The sequence below is a fragment of the Capricornis sumatraensis genome, chromosome 6 (genome assembly GCF_032405125.1).
Source record: "Capricornis sumatraensis isolate serow.1 chromosome 6, serow.2, whole genome shotgun sequence".
In the NCBI taxonomy this organism is placed as follows: domain Eukaryota; kingdom Metazoa; phylum Chordata; class Mammalia; order Artiodactyla; family Bovidae; genus Capricornis; species Capricornis sumatraensis.
Window position 1 is genome coordinate 90,982,024 of NC_091074.1, and position 15,406 is coordinate 90,997,429.

A 15,406-nucleotide genomic window follows, 5' to 3' on the forward strand; every position below is an offset into this window, starting at 1 on the left:
ATACATACAATGAAACTTTTATGTTATGTATACTTTTATATGTTACTTAGATTTTATGTTATGTATATTTTACCACAATGAAAAAAATTTTAATTAATAAGTTAGGTATCTCAAGAAGTTAGATGAAAAAAAAAGAAGAATCCAAATAATAGCAAAAAGGAGGAAATATTAGATTATTACTCAGAAGAAACTGTTTAAAGAAGAAAAGTTCAAAACCTAGTTATGAATCTGTTCTAAATTAAATTTCCTAAATATAAAAACCTTATATAAGAAATATGTCCTTGAGACCTTTGTTAATACTACTAAAGTGTATCACTGGGCAAAAAAATAACACAAAGTTTTAAATGGCTCTTTCAGACTTTAATTGTTGTACCAATCAAAATCATCTGTAGTCAGGTAGAGAGAGACAAATATTATATGATATCACTCATGTGTCAGATCTAAAAGAATAATACAGATCAACCTATTTACAAAACAGAAACAGCCTCAGAGACATAGAAAACAAACTTAAAGTTACCAAAGGGGAAAGGGGAGGAGGAGAGATAAAAGCAGAACGAGAAGAGGAACTAAACAGCCTCTTGATGAGGGTGAAAGAGATGAGTGAAAAAGCTGGCTTAAAATTCAACATTCAAAAAACTAAGATCATGGCATCCAGTCACATCACTTCATGGCAAATAAATGGGAAAACATAAGGAAACAGTGACAGACTTTATTTTCTTGGACTCCAAAATCAACTGGACAATGACTGCAGCCACAAAATTAAAAGATGCTTGCTCCTTGGAAGGAAAGCTATGACAAACCTAGACAGAGAATTAAAAAGCAAAGATATTACAACCTTGCTGACAAAGGTCCATCTAGTCAAAGCTATGGTTTTTCCAGTAGTCACGTACGGATATGAGAGCTGGACCATAAAGAAGGCTGAGCACTGAAGAACTGATGCTTTCAAATTGTGGTGCTGGGGAAAACTCTTGAGAGTCCCTTGGACAGCAAGGAGATCAAAGAGTTAATCCAACAGGAAATTAACTCTGAATATTCATTGGAAGGACCCTGGTTCGATTCCTGGCTCGGGAAGCTCAGTTGGAGAAGGGATAGGCTGCCCACTCCAGTACTCTTGGGCTTCCCTTGTGGCTTAGCTGGTAAAGAATCCACCTGCAACGCAGGAGACCTGGGTTCGATCCCTGAGTTGGGAAGATCCCCTGGAGTAGGGAAAGGTTACCCACTCCAATATTCTGGCCTGGAGAATTCCATGGGGTCAAGCGACTTTCATTTCACCATTCATTGGAAGGACTGATGCTGAAATTGAAGCTCCAATACTCTGGCCACCTGACACAAAGAATCGACTCACTGGAAAAGACCCTGATGCTGGGAAAGACTGAAGGCAAAAAGAGAAAAGGGCGGCAGAAGATGAGATGGTTAGATGATATCACCGACTCAAAAGACATGAATTTCAGCAAACTTCAGGAGACAGTGAAGGACAGAGAAGCTTATCAAACTGCAGTCCACAGGGTCACAAAGAGTGGGACAGACTTAGTGACTGAAGAACAACAACAAAATGGAATTAATAGGTATGTATCACTATATATAAAATAGGTAAATAACAAGGACTTACTGTACAGCACATGGAACTATGTTCAGTATCCTGTGATAACCCAAAATGAAAAAGAATCTGAACCTGTACACTGAAAACTAACACAATGTTGCAAATCAACTATAATTTTTAAAAATCATTTGTAAAGCTAGTGACACAAAAGATAATAACAAGTGCTAATGAGTTGTGGAGAAATTGGAACCCTCATATGTTGCTGGTGAGAAGGTAAAGTGATGCAGCAAGCTGTGGGAAATAGTCTGGCATCTTCTCAAAAAGTTAAACATAGACATACCATATGACCCAGAAGTTCTAGTCCTCAGTATAGCCCCCCCCAAAAAAAAACAGGTATTCGAAGAAAAATTTGTATACATATGTTCAAATTAGCTATATTATAAAATTTTTATAATACCTGGTGTACAACATAGTGATTCAACAATTTCTAAAGGTTATATTCCATTTACGGAAATTATAAAATATTGGCTATATTCCCTTGCTGTATATCTTTTCTGATTGATTTATTTTACACATAGCAGTTTTACCTCTTAATCCCCTGCCCCTTAAAGAAAACTTAATAACTATTTTCTCCCTTTCTACATTTTTATAAATTTATTTTACATGGAGCTAATGAGAAATTTACTGCTCAGGCATTCTTTAATTCATCAATGCATCACAAGTGACTGAATATGGCAGTTAGCAACTTCTATATTAGACTACTTTCTGGAGCTCTGAAAATCATATACAGCTTATTCATAATCTCCTTGCCACTTGTTTTTGTCTCTGTCCTCTTGCGGAGCACACTTCTAGTCTATAACATCTTCACCTTCTAGAACTCAAGAGGAAACTTGTCCCTAGCACAAGGACTGGTTTGTGCTTCACATTAACTTTGTGTCACACAAAGAAAATCAGATCTTAAGATTGCGGACCTTTAAAAGGAAAAAAGGATCTCCTAATCACCTTCTGCATGTTAATTATAGTTTAGTGACTATTCATTTAGCCTTTGTTTTCTATATGTGCTGTTTTTCAGTCGCCCAGTCGCATCCAAGTCTTTGCGACCCCATGGACTGCAGCACACCAGGCCTCCCGGTCCCTCACCATCTCCCGAAGTTTACCCAAGTTCATGTCCATTGCATCAGTGATGCCATCCAGTCATCTCATCCTCTGACACTCTCTTCTGCCGTCAATCTTCCCCAGCATCAGAGACTTTTCCAATGAGTTGGCTGTTCACATTAGATGACCATGGTTGATTTCCCTTAAGATTGATTGCTTTAGTCTCCTTGCTGTCCCAAGGGACTCTCAGGAGTCTTCTCCAGCACCAGTTTGAAGGCATTAATTCTTTGGTGTTCTGCCTTCTTTACAGCTCTTAGAACTGTATGTAACCACTGGGAAGACCACTAACCTTGACTATATGGACCTTTGTCAGCAGAGTAATGGCTCTGCTTTTCAACACACTGTCTAGGTTTGTCACAGCTTTCCTGCCAAGAAGCAACTGTCTTCTGATTCCATGGCTGCAGTCACCATCCACAGTGATTTTGGAGCCCAAGAAGAGGACGTCTGTCACTACTTCCACCTTTTTCCCCTTCTATTTGCCATGAAGTAATGGGACCAGATGCCATGATCTTCACTTTTTGAACTTTGATTTTTAAGCCAGCTTTTTCACTCTCCTCTTTCACCTTCATCAAGAGGCTCTTTAGTTCCTCTTCGCTTTCTGCCATTAGAATGGTATCATCTGCATATCTGAAGTTGTTGATGTTTCTCCTGCCTATCTTGGTTCACGTAATGCTGATGCCTAGCATGCAAGATTTTAAACATGACCTTACTAGCATGGGAGATGAGTGCAACTGTCCAATGGTTTGGACATTCTTTAGTACTACCCTTCTTGGGAAATGGGATGAGGATTGACCTTTTTCAGTCCTGTGGCCACTGCTGGGTCTTCCAGATTTGCTGATGTATTGAGTGCAACACATTGATAGCATCACCATTCTTGGAATAGTAGAGCTATTCCAATAGCTCTACTGGAATTCCATCAGATCGACTAGAAGGCCACTTAACTTCACACTCCAGAATGTCTGGCTCTGGGTGATCGACCACATGCCCATACTTACACAGTCGATCAAAATCTTTTTTGTGCAGTTCTTCCATGTGCATTCTTCTCATCCCTTCTTGATCTCTCCAGTGTCTACTAAGTCTCTATCACTTCTATCCTTTAATGTGCCCATTTTGGGTGAAATGTTCCCTTGATATTTCCATATGTTGCTATATGTAGTATAACAAAAGTATAATTTTTTATCCCCCCTTCAAAATTATAGACCTTTACTCACACTAAAGGTTATTTTATTAACAGAAATTGACTACTGCCTTCAATACTTGATATTTCATATTTTATATCCATGACCCTGGTTTTCTACAAAAAAATTTCCACAAAGAATAACAGACTTCTTCCTATCTTCAGAGCACACAATTACCTATTCAACTTCTACAATTTCTCATTCACCTGAGCAAATTTCACACTGGCTGGAGTACTCAACAAAACAGGTTCACTAACTTGATGACTACCATGGACTCATTCACATTTTAGTTCATAATCACAATTTAATTAGATATCCTAATCCTTAATTTATTCAAAACTTCACTATTCACACCAAAAATCAACATGTTCTTAGATCTTAATATTTTCTCTTCTCTTTCTTCAACAGGACTAGTAGTTCATTTTATTTATAATACATTTTAAAATGTTTTATTATTTCATAAAAACTATTGTGTAAGCTCTGATGCTGAACAGACAGTAAATTCACTCTGAGGCAGACCCTGAGGCGTGAGTTAAGCTTACTCGCTAGGTCAATGCTTCAGGCTCACAAATTTGCCTCATAGTATCTATTACTCTAATATGAATCTCAGCAAAACTACAACTTACTGCATGTCATAGATTTTTGAAATCAACTGCAAATATTCAGAACTGTACATGTTAAATCTGAAAATATCAAGTCTACTGTGTATTATATTGAAAAGCTTCTATATCACACTCCAATGTAAAATGATGTAAGGATCATGATATAGACACACTGATCTAATGTAACAGGAGGATTCATTGCCTGGAAAACAGAAAAGAGACAGAGGGCCCAGGTGTCATGTCTTTTGAATGACAAAGAAGACAGTGACAAAGTGAAGAAAACAAATTTGAAAAGAAATGTTCTCTTTTTATCACTGCTCCTTTAGATTCCACATCAGATTCCCGTATCTTTACGTATTTTTTCTTAACCAAAGGTAATTTGTTTGGATTGTCCAGTAGGGTTGCAGTAAAATATAAGTTAGGAAAAAATATATATCCTTATTGGATTATGGTATATCAAGTCTATTCAACTCCTCTGAGCATAGAAATGAAAGTGCTCTCAAAACAACAGTTCTAGATAATACCACCTGAGGAAAAACATCTAGTTAATGAAAGCAAATATCCATACTAACAGGAGGGGATCTAGGGGCTAAGTGCTAAGGAGGGCAAAGAGAACTTTTAGGATGAAAGTAGAGAAAATGCAGGTAGGATATATTGTATTAGCCAAATAAGCACAAGTCATGTGTTGGGACAAAACTGGGCTGGCTTCAACCAGAGTACACACCAAAAAAGAACACCAGCATTCACATTCAAGACACTTGCAGCTAGGCTGGGGTAGGCTAGCTCTCATCCATAGAATACCTTATGGTACGTTACACCCAAATTTTCAAAGTTGTAATTAGGTTCAAAGGAAACTCATAGCTTTACTGGTTTCAGAAATGGAGAAATGGCTCATAACTCTAGTTAATTCTCTTAAAAAGCAAACCTTCTAAAATCCCCTTCATTTTAAATGGTAAAATTAGTCACAGTCACTGAACTTAAAACTAAAGCTGCAGTGTGATAAATGTTCCCACTTAGACTCAGCAGAGCACTTAACCCAGCCCCAGGGTGTCAAGAAAGAGACCTGAACAGCATGTGGGGGTTCATCAAGTGAATAGGAGGCAGGATGTTACAGGCAACGGGAACAGCATGTGCAAAGACTGAGGCAAGAGGACCTGTCAGTAGACAAAGCATAGACTAACAAGATATAACGCAGCTGTTTTAGGATCTTGCCAAATCAGGACTTACTCCCTTCTCTGGGCAAGCCCTACAGTGAGTTCTTTTTTAATCGTGAAAACAAACATCTTAGGGCATCTAGAGATAGAGACCAGCCAAAGGATTACTCTATTAGTGCTTTGTATTTTGACCTCACCGTTTATATCCTTCCACTGGAGACATTCCTTTCTTTGTTCCTTCCTTCCTTCCTAAGTCCAGGAACACCCCTCTCTTAGAGGAGACTTACCTACAACCAACCTCTGTTGGCATGTTTGAGCAATTGCTTCAACAGAAGCTGATATTTACTCTTTATCACCAGCTGATGTTTACTCTTTATCACCTTGTCTGGAGAAAAATGACAGACTACGGTGACATCTAATCACCTCTATTACTTTATCAGGCTCAATAAAGTATGTAGCTTCTTTATGGTGGTGGTTTAGTAGCTAAGTTGTGTCTGAGTCTTGCAACCCCATGGACTGTAGCCTGCCAGGCTCCTCTGTCCATAGGATTCTCCAGCAAGAAGACTGGAGTGGGTTGCCATTTCCTTCTCTATAGCTTCTTTATAGTCAGTAATAAAAACATTGAAATAATATCAAGCATAACTTCTAGGTAGAGCTTTCTCAAAGGAATTTGCCAGCTAGTACAACTATTTGCTACAATATGTACAAAGTGTCTTTAGGAAGAAAAACACACAATTCTGACTGGGGTTTATTAATGGACAGTAGACCACAATGAAATTTCTGCCTTCTCACAAGAAAAACATCATGAATGATAAGCGTCAGGAGGACTGTAGGGTAAAAAGATAAATTTGACCAAGGCTGTCACCTTGCTTAGGCAAGCAGTAGATGGAGCTGAAAGAACCTTATAAGATTGATAAGGATATTGGACGTTATTCTGAAGAATAGGAAGCCACTGGAGAATTCTACCACAAAAGTGATGTAATTAGATTTGTATTTTAGAAAGATTACATAGAAGCAGCACGTAAAATGAGTAGAAAACAGGAAGCTCATACTGTAAGACAGATGATCATCTTTTAGTACTCGAGGTCTAGTCTAATGCATGAAAGGATGAAGAAAAGTGCCTAGATATGAGAGATACTGACGACACAGTGTATATAATATTTAGTGTCTGACTGAACATGAAGAGGGAGGAATTAAAGATGATATTCAGGTCCCCTGGTAAGATGGTGTTGTATATCCCTGGTAGCTCAGCTGATAAAGAATCCACCTGCAATGCAGGAGACGCTGATTTGACTTCTGGGTCAGGAAGATCCACTGGAAAAGGGAGAGGATACCTGCTCCAGCATTCTCGGGTTTCCCTCGTGGCTCCGACAGTAAAGAATCCACCTGCAATGTGGGACACCTGGGTTCAATCTCTGGGTTGGGAAGATCCCTGGAGAAGGGAATGGCTACCCACTCCAGTATTCTTGCCCAGAGAATCCCATGGACAGAGAAGCCTAGACAGCTACAGTCCTTGGGGTCCATGGGGTCACAAAGAGTCAGACATGACTGAGTGACTTTCACTTTCAGGTTTCTGATTAGGGAACTAGATGCATGGTACCACTGTGTACTAAAAGAAGGAGCAGAGCACTAAGGACATACCTAGGTTGAAAGATGAATTAGTCTAGGGCATGTTGAGTACAAGATACTTGAGGCACGCAAATGAAAATGTCCAATGAGTATGTAGGCCAGGAGACAGATCTGAGCTAAAGACATGGATGTGGGAACCATCAACAGACAGAAGGTGTTTGTAGCCATGGAAATGGATGAGCTAATCTAGGGAGGATGAAAAAAAATGAGGAAAAAAAAAAAGGACTGGGCCAAGGTCACAGGGATGTGAGAGCTATAGAGTACTTACCTGACCCATGGATATTTAAACAAGGAGCAGAGGGAAGTTAATCAAGACAGCAGTTTTGTCAAGGAAGTGAAGTCTTGCATTCAGGGAGAACTTGCACTGATTCTCTTGGGAAAAATGAGCAGACCTGTAGTAGGGAATAGGAGTGCCCACCCATCTGGTTCTTGGCTCCAGTTTCTAGGTTAAGTCTGCTACCTTCAAAAGGACTACAGTCATCCAAAATAAATAAGCAGTAAGAACGGACTGGCAAAATCATTGTTGTTCTAGTTTCCTTTTACTGAGTACTGTAATTCAAAACTGATACCATCTGTGCAGTGAAGCAGTGTATCTTACTTAAATATAAAAATCATTCTCTTACCACTAATGTAATCCAAAAGCCGAAACAGAGCAGCAGAGACATACAAGTAATATCAGATGTAGTTTAACTGCTATTAAACACAACGATTCTACATTTTGGTTCCAGGTTTTAAATATACTATAGTATATGTGGTTTTGAATAAGACTGTACACTGTAGCATGATTCTTAGATTACTTTTTTCTATTCAAGTGTCGACAGGAAAAAAATACAGTTTTAGTCTGACTTTATAGGCACACACCATCTACTCTAATTTTAACTTGATTTGAGCCTTAAGGGTACTCTTGCAAAGTACCAAAAATGTACAAAACTAAGGTCAACTAATAGCTAGTTTCTAAAATGTACTGAATTTTTGAATGAACAATATTGAAGTCCCTATAATATGTAATGAGCTAGAATAAAATTTAAAAATTTTCAGTTTCAACTAGAACTTCCCCGAAGATGATAAACAGGTTCTTTCAAAAAACTCAATCTGATTCACCCAGAGGTTCAGTTCAGTCGTTCATTTGTGTCTTTGTGACCCCATGAACTGTAGCACACCAGGCTTCCCTGTCCATCACCAACTCGCAGAGCTTGCTCAAACTCATGTTCATCAAGTCAGTGATACCATCCAACCATCTCATCCTCTGTCATCCCCTTCTCCTCCTGCCTTCAATCTTTCCCAGCCTCGGGGTCTTTTCCAATGAGTAGGCTCTTCTCACCAAGTGGCCAAGGTACTGCAGCTTCAGCTTCAGCATCAGTCCTTCCAATGAATATTCAGGACTGATTTCCTTTAGGACTGACTGGTTTGATCTCCTTGCAGTCCAAGGGACTCTCAAGAGTCTTCTCCAACACCACAGTTCAAAAGCATCCACTTCTCAGCGTTCAACTTTCTGTATGGTCCAACTCTCACATCCATACATGACCAATGGAAAAACCATGGCTTTGACTAGACAGACCTTTGTCAGCAGTATCTATGCTTTTAAATATGTTGTCTAGGTTGGTTGTAGCTTTACTTCCAAGTAGCAAGTGTCTTTTAATTTCATGGCTGCAGTCACCATCTGCAGTGATTTTTGGAGCCCAAGAAAATCAAATCTGTCACTGTTTGCATTGTTTCCACATCTATTTCTCATGAAGTGACAGGACTAGATGCAATGATCTTTGTTTCCTGAATGCTGAGTTTTAAGCCAGTTTTTTTACTCTTCTCTTTCACTCTCCTAGTGGTTTTCCTGACTTCCCTAGTGGTTCAGGTGGTAAAGAATCTGCCTGCAATGTGGAAGATCTGGGTTTGATCCCTGGGTTGGGAAGATCCCCTGGAGAAGGGAACGGTGACCCACTCCAGTATTCTTACCTGGAAAATCCCATGGACAGAGGAGCCTGGCAGACTACAGTGCCTGAGGTTGCAAAAAGTCAAACATGAGTGAGCGACCTTCACTTCACTTCACTTCTTTCACTTTCTTCAAGAGGCTCTTTAGTTCCTCTTCGCTTTCTGCCAAAGGGTAGTGTCATGTGCGTATCTGAGGTTATTGATATTTCTCCTGGCAATCTTGATTGTTAACTGCTTCATTAATAATTATTCTGTTGCTAAATATAAATTTAGATATAATCAACAACCAGAGTGTCCCAGGTGGCACTAGCGGTAAAGAGCCCAACGGCCAGTGCAGGAGACACACGAGATGCAGGTTCACTCCCTGGGTCAGGAAGATGCCCTAAAGGAAGGCACAGCAACCCACTCCAGCATTCCTGCCTGGAGAATCCCAAGGACAGAGAAGGCTGGAGGGTTACAGTCCAGAGGGTCACAAAGAGTTGGACATGACTGAAGCAACTTAGCATGCACGCACATATTCAATAATGAGACTCAGAAATATTTTAGTAAAAATTTGTCCAACTGTATACTGAAATTATTATTCAAAATCTTTTTTTTCTGAGGCCCAGAACTACTTCTATGTCTTAGTCAATACTTAACTTTTATTCAAATAAGTATACTACACTATATATACTATCAATATAGCTCTGTTTATTACCAAAATAAAATTTCTATATACTTAAAATGCAGTTCCTTCTGAAAGTCTTTCCATTTTTACCTATCATCCATGCACAACTTATGTGTCACTGATGCCACAGTTTCTTACCATCGTGTTTGTTTACCTTTGCTGGTATATTTTTTCTGCACCTTCTACACAGGCAAGTACCTTTTCCCACAGCACACCATGAACTCATGGGAAATGGGGACTTTGCAGGAGGGGGGTGGATAATTAGGAAATTTTTAATATGGAGCATCCTTTAGATGATATACTTCTGGTGTGTGATAACTGTACTGTGGTCATTTAGGATGTCCTTATTCTTAGGCAATGAATACTGAAGTAGTGGGCAGGGTGGGGAGATATGCCACCATATCCACACTTATCAAATGTTAGCAAAATGAAAATGAAAAGTGTGTGTGTGTGTTTGTGTATACAGGTGGTCGTTTACTGTCTTTCAATTTTTTAAAAAAAGAAAATTTGTAGGGGAAACGTCTGTGGTAAAAGAGTGGTGCCATTCCTGCTGTCTCGGAGAAAGAGCAGGGGAAGCGCTACAGGGGATTCTGATGGGGTTGCTGCTGTTATTGTCACCCAGTCACGTCTGACTCTTTGCGATCCCGTGGACCGCAGCATGCCAGGCTTCCCTGTCCTACTACATCTCCCAGAGTTTGCTCAAACTCATGTCCATTGAGTCAATGATGCCATCCAACCATCTCATCCTCGGTCACCCCCTTTCCCTCCTGCCTTAAACCTTTCCCAGCATCAGGGTCTTTTCTAATGAGTCAGCTCTTCCCATCAGGTGGCCAAAGTACCGGAGCTTCAACCTGAGCATCAGTTCCTTCAATGAAAATTCAGGGTGGATTTTCTTCAGGATAGATTAGTTTGGTCTCCTTGGAGTCCAAGGGACTCCAAGAGTCTCCTACAGCACCACAATTTGAAAGTATCAGTTCTTCAGTGCTCAGTTTTTTTCATGGTCCACCTCTCACATCTGTACATGACTGCTGGATAAACCATGGACCTTTGTCAGCAAAGTAATGTCTTTGCTTTTTAATATGCTGTCTAGGTTTGTCACAGCTTTTCTTCCAGGGGGCAAGTGGCTTTTAATTTCATGGTTGCAGTCACCACCTGCAGTGATTTTGGAGCCCAAGAAAATAAAGTCTGTCACTGTTTCCATTGTTTCCCCATCTATTTGCCATGAAGTGATGGGACCAGATAGCATGATCTTAGTTTTTGAATGTTGAGTTTTAAGCAAAGTTTTTCACTCTCCTCTTTCACCTTCATCAAGAGGCTCTTTAGTTCCTCTTTGCTTTTGGTCATTAGGGTGGTGTTACCTGCATAGGTGAGATTGTTGCTATTTCTTCCGGAAATCTTGATTCCAGCTTGTGCTTCATCCAGCCCAGCATTTCATATGCTGTACTCTTTTATCCATATGGGCACTTCCATGAAAGATTCCTGGTCCACATTTATAGGGGCTCCAGAACCCTTCAGCCTGAGCACTGTGGCCAACCTCCTCCCCAGTGCTGGATGCACGAGTTGTTTCCCAAGTTCTGGACTGACCTGTCCAGGTAGCTCACATCCCCTCGTGAGGGGTGACGGCCACAGTATCTGTCATTATTATCTCTTTGTAAGGTTTTGCACACAAAAATCACTTGATATTAGTGTCCAACTGACTCTATATTCTCCCAAACACAAGGAATCAAAAGAAATTAGGTTCCTTAATATCCCTGTTTAACATTATATGAAACAATCATCAGGTAGTATATTTACCCCCACCATCTTCCTATCTCACCCTCGTGTCCCTACTCACTTGAAAAACTAGATCATTAGATTCAAGCAGAAGGAAAACCTGATTAATGTGAGGAATCGGAAATAGGGAGAAGAAAAGAAAAAGAGATCAAAGAAAAATGAAAATTTAAGTAAAAGGAAAATTTAAGCCAAAAAAATTTAAAAGGAATATGAAAGATAAAAATAAGGTAATATTGTTGGATGTATGACCAAGAAGAAGAAGCCTGCAGGAAATAAATTTAATCTCTTGCTTAAATTGATCACTAAACCACAGCTCTCAGTACAACTAACAACTTTAAAATCCCAGTCCGCAGACATGCGGTTATCCCACCCTGGTACTTGTTATGCCAAATATTACTGCTGACTTGGGGTGCTCCTGAGTCAACTGAGAGGACCACCATCATTTCCATCCCCTGCCAAGAGACACATTAGTGACTGAGGGCTGGAACGAGAGCCAGTGGCAAATATACCACAGCAGCAGGCCAAGGACTACACAAAAGAAGTCTGGTATTGAGGTTAAAATTAAATGAAATGGAAGAGAAATAAAGACAAAAGAGGATGAAAAGAACAAACACAGCATCAGAGTGGGTTCTCTCTACACATGGGGAAAGCAAACATCTGGAATTATTTGGTGCTGAGTGCCACCAAATATAAGGTTTTGTTCCCCTCTTACGATTACTTCTTAGTAACACCATACAAAGAAAAAATAAGACCTACAGGCTAAAATGAAGGAGAGTGGTTAAAGTGGGTATAACAATAACCATTACTTACACACACACACACACACACACACACACACACACACACACACACATATTTTTAAAGTAACTGAGCAGTTAACCACACAGAGAATATTCCTGACTGACTTGGAGAGACATTCATCCTAAATTCTGAAGTCAGTGAAGAAGTTGCAGAAGATATGTATAATAACATCTAACATTTTTGCAAAATTATGCCTCTACAAGCACAGGAAAAGTTTTTAAATGATTTCAAAAGAAATGGTCGCATTATGAGTGATTTTTACCTCTTTTACATTTTTCTTGCATTTTTTAATGTAATTAAAACAAAAATAACAAAAATCCCTTAAAATTCCTTAAAGTGAAAGAAAAAACACCCCCTTCCAGGTCACTCACTCTTTGTGTGTGTGTGTGTGTGTGTGTGTGCACGCTCACACACGTGCACACTCAGTCATGTCTGACTCTTTAAGCCACGGACTGCAGAGCACCAGGCTCCTCTGTCCATAGAATTTTCCAGGCAAGAATGCTGGAGTGGGTTGCCATTTCCTACTCCAAGAGATCTTCCTGACCCAGGGAATGAACTCATGTCTCTTGTTTCTCCTGCATTGGCAGATGGCTTCTTTACCACTACCACTAAGCCACTTGGGAAGCTAAATGTGTATTCAATCTACAAACAACCCCTTTCACACAGAATACAGCTTTGAGTCAGCTGTCCCACTCAGTGGAGAGGAAGTGCCACAGACACAGCCTCACTGCATCATGGTGCAAAAAACACAAGTTGTGAAGGTCAACTGAGAGAACTTGAATCCAGCATCTCTATTCACTAGTCCAGTGGCCCAGGAAAAACTACATGAAAATTTCCTGAGTTACCTTCAATTGGCTTTGTAAGTGGAATAATAAATACTACACAGGGTTGTTTCGAGGACTCTAAAGACCATGGCCCACATATGACAATATGGACTGGTGGGCCAGTTGCCATGGAGACTATGGCCCTTCTGAACAATTCTGTACAGTTTATTCTCTCATGAAACATTCTGTTCCTAATAATGCCAGACTGCCATTTCTACTGACCTCAGTCTATAATTCCTCAGATTAATTAGTGCTCAGCAGAACAATCTGGATACTGATGCTTCCTTCTAAAGCAACTGCATCTTCTACCTCCAGGAGAGAGCAGAGCAAACATCCAGAAGAGTAAAAGAGGGACGAGTGTGTCAGGGTATAAAGGCATGTTTATCCAAGTTCTTCATACTATCAATACATTGCAAGCCCAGTAGGAGCAGAAAACAGTTTCTAGGGGCATGCACTATACAAGCATGACCAAAAGAAAAGCTTGATAATTGCAAATACAGTTGCAAACTCAGCTTGACATATTATACTTTAACAGAATTTGCTCTGTAATTGGTGTCCATTTCTTAGTTTCAAAACTTTTAAGGATATCCACCAACAACTTTAATATTCATAAGTATGCCTTGAATCTATAGAAATCTGGAACGATTGAGACAGAAAATAGTGAGACGTCTGAAGCAACTATTTAGAAAAGTGCTGCTAAGAAAGGCTTTCTACAATGATGAAAATTTTTGCTTAATATCTATGCTATCTAATTCTTTTCAAACAAATATGAAAAGTTCCATACAGTCTGTAAAAACAAGACCAGGAGCTGACTGTGGATCTGAACTCCTTAGTGCAAAATTCAGACTTAAATTGAAGAAAGTAGGGAAAACCACTAGGCCATTCAGGTACAACTTAAATTAAAACCCTTAAATTAAACATTGGAACAAATAGATTCAAGGAATTAGATCTGGTAGACAGAGTACCTGAACTATGGAAGGAGGTTCCTAACACTGTACAGGAGGCAGTGATTAAGACCATCCTCAAGAAAAAGAAAATGAAAAAAGGCAAAATGGTTCACTGAGGAGGCCTTAGAAATAGCTGACAAAAAAAGAGAAGCAAAAGGAGAAATGAAAAGATACACCCATCTGAATGCAGAGATCTAAGAATACCAATTTAAGTCTGAATTTGGCAATAATGAGTTTATGATCTGAGTCACAGTAAGCTCCGGTCTTGTTTTTTGCTGACTGTATAGAGCTTCTCCATCTTTGGCTGCAAAGAATATTATCAATCTGATTTCAGTATTGAACATCTGGTAGGTCCATGTGTAGGGTCTTCTCGTTTTGTTGGAAGAGGGTGTTTACTATGACGAGTGCATTCTCTTTGCAAAACTCTGTTAACCTTTGCTTTGCTTCGTTTTATACTCCAAAGCCAAATTTGCCTGTTACTCCAGTCATCTCTTGACTTCCTACTTTTGCATTCCAGTCTCCTATAATGAAAAAGACATCTTTATGAAGACCGCTGTAGGTCTTCATAAAACCGTTCAACTTCAGCTTCTTCAGCATTACTGGTTGGGGCACAGACTTGGACTACTGTGATATTGAATGGTTTGCCTTGGAAATAAACAAAGATCATTCTGTCATTTCTGAGACTGCTCCAAGTACTGAACTTCCAGATGTTCAAGCTGGCTTTCAAAAAGGTAGAGGAACCAGGGATCAAATTGCCAACATTCACTGGATCACTGAAAAAGCAAGAGAGTTCCAGAAAAATATCTATGTCTGCTTTATTGACTATGCCAAAGCCTTTGACTGTGTGGATCACAATCAACTGTGGAAAATTGTGAAAGAGATGGGAATACAAGACCACCTGAACTGCCTCTTGAGAAACCTCTATGCAGGTCAGGAAGCAACAGTTAGAACTGGACATGGAACAACAGACTGGTTCCGAATGAGGAAAGGAGTACGTCAAGGCTATACATTGTCACTCTGCTTATTTAACTTCTATGCAGAGTACATCATGAGAAACACTGGGCTGGAGGAAGCACAAGCTGGAATCAAGATTGCCAGGAGAAATCTCAATCACCTCAGATATGCAGATGACACCACCCTTATGGCAGAAAGTGAAGAAGAGCCTCTTGAGGAAACTGGAAGAGGAGAGTAAAAAGCTGGCTTGAAGCTA

At 39.7% G+C, this 15,406-nt stretch overlaps 1 protein-coding gene across 1 annotated transcript in view; it reads right to left on the minus strand.

Moving 5' to 3' along the window:
• Positions 1–15,406, minus strand: part of FANCC (FA complementation group C) — a 319,894-nt gene that overhangs the window by 260,785 nt on the left and 43,703 nt on the right. The window lies entirely within an intron of this gene.